The sequence below is a fragment of the Cebus imitator genome, unplaced genomic scaffold (assembly GCF_001604975.1).
Source record: "Cebus imitator isolate Cc_AM_T3 unplaced genomic scaffold, Cebus_imitator-1.0 Scaffold550, whole genome shotgun sequence".
Lineage (NCBI taxonomy): Eukaryota > Metazoa > Chordata > Mammalia > Primates > Cebidae > Cebus > Cebus imitator.
In genome coordinates this window covers 54,031-61,494 of record NW_016107865.1, presented here as the reverse complement: position 1 = coordinate 61,494, position 7,464 = coordinate 54,031, and the positions used below count along the sequence as shown (strand labels likewise).

The window sequence follows — 7,464 nt, the reverse complement described above, 5'->3', positions numbered from 1 at the left end:
AGTAGGAAGAGTGTCCCAGGCAAAGGGAACAGAATGTGCAAAAGTATTTGCATGTGGGAGAGGCAGATGTGGAGCTGGGTATCGGAGTGAGGCCCAGATTATGAAGTTCTGCTGTATGTGTTAAGTTCAGGAATTTGGACTTCACCCTGGAAATTGCAAAGAGGTGTTAAAGGAGCAGTTTTCTGTTGTAGTCTGGTCACCTTGACAGCCATGATCACAGCGTGATCAAGGGATCACGCGAGAAGCAGCAAGAACGGTGAGGATGTTGTGTCACCCAGGCGAAGCGCGGTGACAGCCTAGACCCAGCAGGGGTATGTACGGAGTGGCTGGGTGAGATAAATATTAAGGAGGGAAAATGCCACAGGACTTTGGGGCTGGTCATATGTAGGGCTGGAGCACAGGGGAGGGATTAGGACAGCTGAGTTGTGGTCCTGCCGCTCCCTTAAGGGAAGGACAGTGAGGACCAGAGCTGTGGGAGGGGTGGGAAGGATGAGTTTGGCTGGGTAGTCAGTGGATTTTGAAGTATCCGAGAAATATCCACAAATAAATGTGAGTGGACATTGACTATTTGGAACCAGGGGTTGAGAGGCAGGGATGGGCCGGGACTAGAGATGTGAGAGTCATCAGTGTAGATGTGGGCATGGAAGCCGTGAGTACAGATGGTGCCTGCCAGGGAGCTCTGTGGTGTGAGAAGAACAGGCCAAGGGTGGTGCCGTGGAGGACTGGGACAGGGGAAGAGGCGCCTGAGGACGCTGGGTCTGCTGAGTCCAGTGTTCTTCCCACAGCGTTCAGTCCCCTTCTCTCTTGGCCAAAATCCTTACCATTCTCATTGCCCATGTCACTGGCTACCTTCTCTCAGTGCCCTTTCCTCATTCACTTCCTCCTTGCCAACAACCTGATACGCTATCGCCTTTCCTTTAATCCCCGGAGTACTTAATTTTTACCTCCCGTACGACACTTTCTCTGGTCTTCCATAGACTCCACTTCCTGTCTTCCTCCTGCCCAGTTCTTACTGCAGGGCCTCCTGTATGATAACCTCTCACCAGCTCAACAAGCATGGTACTCTTGGCGGTCAACATTTGTCGAATGGAAGGAAATGGATGTGACCATTGAATGGGATTCTAAGATTTCCATTCCTGGAGATGGCTGACCTTTTGTCTAGAATTGTTTAGACTAGTACTGTCTGATAGAAATATAATGCGTGTTGCACATGGTAATTTTACATTTTCAAGCAGCCACATTGAAAAAAAGTACAAAAGAAACGGGTGAAGTCAATTTTTAATAATACAGTCATAGGCCGGGCATGGTGGCTCACGCCTTTGATCCCAACACTTTGGGAGGCCGAGGTGGATGCATCACTTGAGGTGAAGAGTTCAAGACCAGCCTGGCCAACATGGTAGAACCGAGTCTCTACTAAAAATACAAAAAAATTAGCCAGGTGTGGTGGCGCATGCCTGAAATCCCAGCTCCTCAGGAGGCTGAGGCCGGAGACTTGTCTGAACCTGGGAGGCGGAGGTTGCCGTGAGCAGAGATCTTGGCACTGCACTCCAGCCTGGGCAACAAAGTGAGGGAGACTTCACCTCAAAAAAAAAAAAAAAAAAAGTCATGTGCCACATAACAACATTTTAGTCAACAGTTGTCCCGTAAGAGGATTACACCATATTTTTACTGTAGCTTTTCTTTATTTTGTTTTGAGACAGAGCTTCAATCTTGTCACCCAGCTGAGGTGCAATGGCACAATCTCAGCTTACTGCAGCCTCCACCTCCCAGGTTCAAGCGATTCTCCTGCATGAGTCTCCTGAGTAGCTAGGATTACAGGCATACACCACCACACCTGACTCATTTTCGTATTTTTAGTAGAGACGGGATTTCACTATGTTGGGCAGGCTGGTCTCAAACTGCCGACCTCAGGTGAGTGATCCACCTGCCTTGGCCTCCCAAAGTGCTGGGATTACAGGTGTGAGCCACCGCACCTGGCTAGCTTTTCTATAATTAGATATGTTTAGACACACAAATACTTACCCTTGTATTACAGTTGCCTACAGTATTCAGTACAGCCACATGCTATACAGGTTTGTGCCCTAGGAACAAGTGGCTGTACCATACAGCTTAGGCTCAAGCACCTTTTGCACTTGACAGGACAGATCCTGCCTAGACCAGCAAGAAGAGGATGATCCATTGGAAAAGTGGAACTAGTCACTTTTTTTTATTTTTTTGAGACCGGGTGGAGCTCTGCCGCCCAGGCCAGTGTCCAGTGGTTTGTGTTAGTGCTCTCTGTGATGGTAGCATGGCGAAATCACCTCTCATTGCATTTCTTTTTTTTTGTTTTTTGTTTGTTTGTTGTTTTTCTCTCATTGCATTTCTTAGAACATAGTCCCGTCATTAAGTGACACGTGACTATCTTCTTTGACCTAATGTATTCAAAATACTACCATTTCAACCATATAACCAATGAGATGGATTACAATACTTTCTTTTCATAAGTCTCCAAAATCCTGCATGTATTTTATTACACTTATACAGCACATTTCAATTTGGACACTAAATTTTCATCAGAAATATTTGATCCACTTTTAGATTTCATAAAAACTATAGATTATAAAAATAGATTGGCATACCCAAATTGTTCTATATGTACTTAAACATTTTCTAGGCCAGGCATGGTGGCTCACACTTGTAATCCCAGCGCTTTGGGAAGCCGACACCGGTGGATCACAAGGTCAGGAGATCAAGACTATCCTGGCCAACACGGTGAAACCCCATCTCTACTAAAACACAAAAAACCAGCCAGGCGTGGTGGCTCACGCCTGTGGTCCCAGCTACTCAGAACACTGAGGCAGGAGAACTGCTTGAGTTCGCTGGAGGCAGAGGTTGCAGTGAGCCGAGATCACGCCACTGCACTCCAGCCTGGCGACAGAGCAAGACTCCATCTCAAAACAAACAAACAAAAAACATTTTCTAATAACTGAATCAAGTATCTGTTCTTAAATTTTAATGAACTAAAATGAAATTTAAAATCCCACTCTTCAGCTACAGTAGCCACATTTTTTATTTATTTTTGTTGTTTTTTTTTTTTTGAGACAGGGTCTCACCCTGTCACCCAAGCTGGGGCTGGAGTACAGTGATGTGATCTCAGCTTGCTACAGCCTCAACCTCCTGTGCTCAAGTGATCCTCCCACCTCAGCCTCCTGAGTAGCTGGGACTACAGGCACATGCTGCTGTGCCTGGCTAATTTTTGTATTTTTTGTAGAATTAGAGTTTCACCGTCTCGAACTCCTGAATTCAAGGGATCCACCTACTTTATCCTCCCAAAGTGCTGGGATTACAGGCGTGAGCCATGGCCACAGTAGCCACACTTTAAATGCTCAGTAGCCTGAAGTGGTTAGTGGCTGCTGGATCTAGACACATGGGTCACAGACCCATGGGTGGGACCCTCTGGTTTTTTCAATTCAAAGGTGTGTTAACTGGGCTGCTCTGATCTCTTTAAATGTTACACTCCCAACAGGAGTTGCTGAATTCCAGCCCCTTTCTCCCCTTGGTCTGGTGCTGCAGGGTCTGTGGTGGAAACAGACCTGGAGGACCTGCATCAGGCGGTGCAGAGAACCCCCCGCCCAAGTTCTGTTCCATTGCTCCACCTGAGCTCTGTATCGGCCCCTACTGGCCAAGAAAGCATAAGCAGTGCCAGCCCCTGCTGGCGCTCAGCCCTTGATTAGATTTAACAGGAGGTTAGGGGTGCTGTTTCCAGACAGCTCAAATTTACATGTACAGCAATGAAAACACTACTCTAGAATTCAGGCCAACCTCCTGGCATTCCTGCACAAGGTTAAATGATCTGTGGTTTTGTTATTTTCTCCTTTATGTGGCTGAGTAGGTTAAAAAATAACTGCATTACAAGAAAGGGGAAGGCTGGGCATGGTGGCTCACACCTGTAATTCCAGCACTTTGGGAGGCTAAGGTGGGTGGATCACCTGAGATCAAGCATTTAAGACCAGCCTGGCCAGCATGTTGAAACACTGTCCCTACTAAAAGTACAAAAACTAGCCGGGTGTAGTATAATCCCAGACACTTGGGAGTGTAGTGTAATCCCAGGCGCTTGGGAGGCTGAGGCAGGAGAATCACTTGAATCTGGGAGACAGAGGTTGCAGTGAGCCGAGATCACACCACTGCACTCCAGCCTAGGCAACAGAGCAAGACTGTCAAAAAAAAAAAAAAAAAAAAAGAAGAAGAAAGGGGAAAACAGAGAGAGCATTGCCACGTTACCAGGTTTGTCCCCTGCAGAACTGCCTGACAGGACTCATAGGCTGCCCCACATCCCTAGCCCTGCACGCAGGCTCTCAGAGCCCCCTTCCACTAGTTCACTGTCCCGCTGGTGGGGACCACCTTTGTGGGAGCCCAAGGTCAGGGATACCTGGCCACCATCCCACAGCGTTGGCATCCGTGTAATTGATAAAGTGGAGGGAGATGGGTAAGATGACTCGGTCCCCAGGTAAGAATCAATAAAGAATTATGGCTGTTTGGCTTTTTTGAACTAAGATGAGCATTTCAGCTTTTACTTATGAGTCCCCGCTCAGCCATAGGGTCAGACCCTGGCACAGTGACCGAGTCAGCCAGTCTGACTCTCCCAGCTGCTGTCACTTCGGCTACCCTGGTCTGGCCTGGCGAATTGATGAGGAGCTCCGACCCACTGATGTAGGCTGAGGTGGGCAGGAGGCAGGGAGGAGGTAGGAGGAGGATTTTCTCCCCTAGATGGCTTGTTGCCTTCTCTTTGGGCCTTATCAACCCACACGTGTATGTTGAATGCTAAATATGCTCAGCTATTAAAAATGCAGGAGATGAGCCCGCTGCTCCAGGAGGAAAATGAGCCAAAGCAAAAGAAAAATCAGCAGGCTCCCTGGCCTCCCTGTGCGTGCCCTACAGCAAGTGGGGGAGGACTCCCTCTCCCCAGGTAGGTGGGGCTCCTCTCCAAATGCTTGGAAATACCAGGCGGGTCCTCCCAGAGCGGCTGGGGCTGAGGGAGTGGAAGTGCTCTGGAAGTCTTCCCAGCGCTTTATGGAGAGGGAAGCGATCACTGAGCAGCCCTGGCCAGACGCCTGTGGGAGAAACCGGGCGGCTTATCTCTTCCTGCCTGGTGCTGGCATGAACTGGGGGCAAGACCAAGGCTCAGGATTGATGGCTCCCTGAAGACACAGGGAGTTGTCTCAGGCTGTGAAATATGAGCAACCCAAGGAGCCTCAGACACTGCAGGCCCTACCCCTCTGACTGCCCCGCGTTTCTCAGCAGGATGCTTGCAGTCGCCGCTCCCTGGCCTCCTTGCCCCTCGCTCTGCCCTTCCTCCAGGCCACCCCACACACCCTACCAGGGTGATGTGTGCCCCTGCTCTGCCCACAACTCTTTGGTGGCTCTCAGTTGTTTGCCAACTGAGTAGAAGTGTAACATTTTTGTGATGGACTTCAGGGGGAAGGACTAAGAGAGGGTGGGGTGATAGACCAGAATATTCAAGCATCTGCGGTGTGGGGGAAGGGGCATAGTGTCCCTTCCAGGACAGGGAGGCAGTGGGAATTTCAGCATCTAAGTGCTGCCTGCTCACTGGGTTTTCAGATGAGCAAAGGTAAGGACAATGGACAGCTCCTTGGGTGTAAATGCAGCCAAACTTGTGAAGTCACAGAAGTGCTCAGAAATAGGGAATCCAGCTTAGGGAGGGAAAATAAGACCAAGACAGCCAGGGAAGGAAGAAAATGGCCTGAAGCAGCCAGGCATTGTTGCTCATGCCTGTAATCCCAGCACTTTGGGAGGCCAAGGCAGGTGGATCACTTGAGGTCAGAAGTTTGAGACCAGCCTGACCAACATGGTGAAACCCCATCGCTACTAAAAATACAAAAAAAAATTAGCCGGGCATGGTGGTGTGTGCCTGTTATCCTAGGTACTTGGGAGGCTGAGGCACAAGAATTGCTTGAACCTGGGAGGCAGAGGTTGCTGTGAGCCAAGATTGTACCACTACACTCAAAAAAAAAAAAAAAAAAAAATGGCCTGAAGGAAAGAAGAGGGATGAGCCACAGAGATCAGTAATCACAGTCCTTCATGGCTGTGTAGCTCATTATGATGTGTAGATGCTTTCATAGCCCGATCCTACTTGAGCGTAAGTATTATTTTGTGATGAAGATAAGAAAACAGAGGCCCAAAGAGGTGAAGTGATGGGCCAAGATTATATACACAGTGCGACAGCAGGGGAGTCGAAACTCGATCCCGGGCCGTCTGGCTTCCAGTGCTGCAGTAAGGAGCACCACCCTCGGTGCTGCCTGACGTCAAGCCCATTCCGCACTTCGTTTTGCAGAATGACCTGGGGCAACATTTCTCAGCCTCGGGCTCCGCATTTATGAAATTGGGGGTGGAGATTAAACACAGCGTTGCATGTGGGTGCATAACTCACTGCTTGTGCCTGTGCAGGATGTGTCGCCATGAGCGCACACTTCACCTTTGTCATCGCCCAGTCTCTTCTCCTCGGAAGAGGAGAGGCAGCTGCAGCCTGATCCCCACCTAAGCATTTGTTCTTACCAAGCCTTGGTGGGGTGCCAATTTGGCTTGTATTGTGTTATATGATATAACCTTCACTGAGAACATTAATTCATTCATCAAACATTTATCGAGCCTTTCCTAAATGCTAGATAATGTATAGGCTGCTGGGATCATTCCAGAGTGACGTGTATACTGGGATAGGGTTTCCATTGTCAGGCAGCTCACAGTCTGGTCAGGGCACATAGATGTCGAAATAAAACCTTGCCATAGGCCGTGATGAGTGCAGCAGAAACACCTAGGAAGGAACAGCAGGCACTGGGAGAGAAGAGGATGTTTCCTCTGGATCTGGACAGATGGGGGAGTGTTCACCCGGAGAACAGGGGAGGGCACACCAGCAGGAGAGCCCAGCCCACGGAAAGGCACAGAGCCAGGCCGGAGCACTGGTGTTCAAGGAGAAGGGAGAAGTCCAGTGAGGCTATGGGAGAAGGTAGCTGGGCCGGGAGGGGTGGAGGGGGTCAGCCTGTGAAGGTTGTACTTGGACCTCTGGGCCATGGGCAGCCCACAAAGCCTCTCTTAGTCAGATTTGCATTGGCTGAGTGCAAGCAGATTAGAACACAGAGAGAGGCCAAGCCAGAAAGATTGCAAGGGATGCTGAGTCCTGTTTAAGAGGTGGACTTTGGTCAGACTGACTTGTGAGTGACTCAGGGAAGAGCTGGTTTCTCACTGGATGTTGATGATGTTAACATGGAGTTTTTTGGTTGTTGTTTTTGTTTGTTTGAGGTGGAGTCTTGCCCTGGCTTCTAGACTGGAGTGCAGTGGCACGATCTCCACTCGCTGCAGCCTCCATCCTGTGGGTTCAAGAAATCCTCCTGCCTCAGCCTCCCTAGTAACTGGGATTACAGGTGTACACCACCGTGCCCAGCTAGTTTTTGTATTTTTCGTAGAGACAGG

General features: G+C 49.3%; 1 protein-coding gene across 13 annotated transcripts in view; it reads left to right on the top strand.

Annotated features, from left to right (window-relative positions):
- The window catches only part of ATXN7L1 (ataxin 7 like 1), a 273,039-nt gene that overhangs the window by 216,724 nt on the left and 48,851 nt on the right, over positions 1-7,464 (top strand). The gene's annotated exons all lie outside the window — the stretch shown is intronic.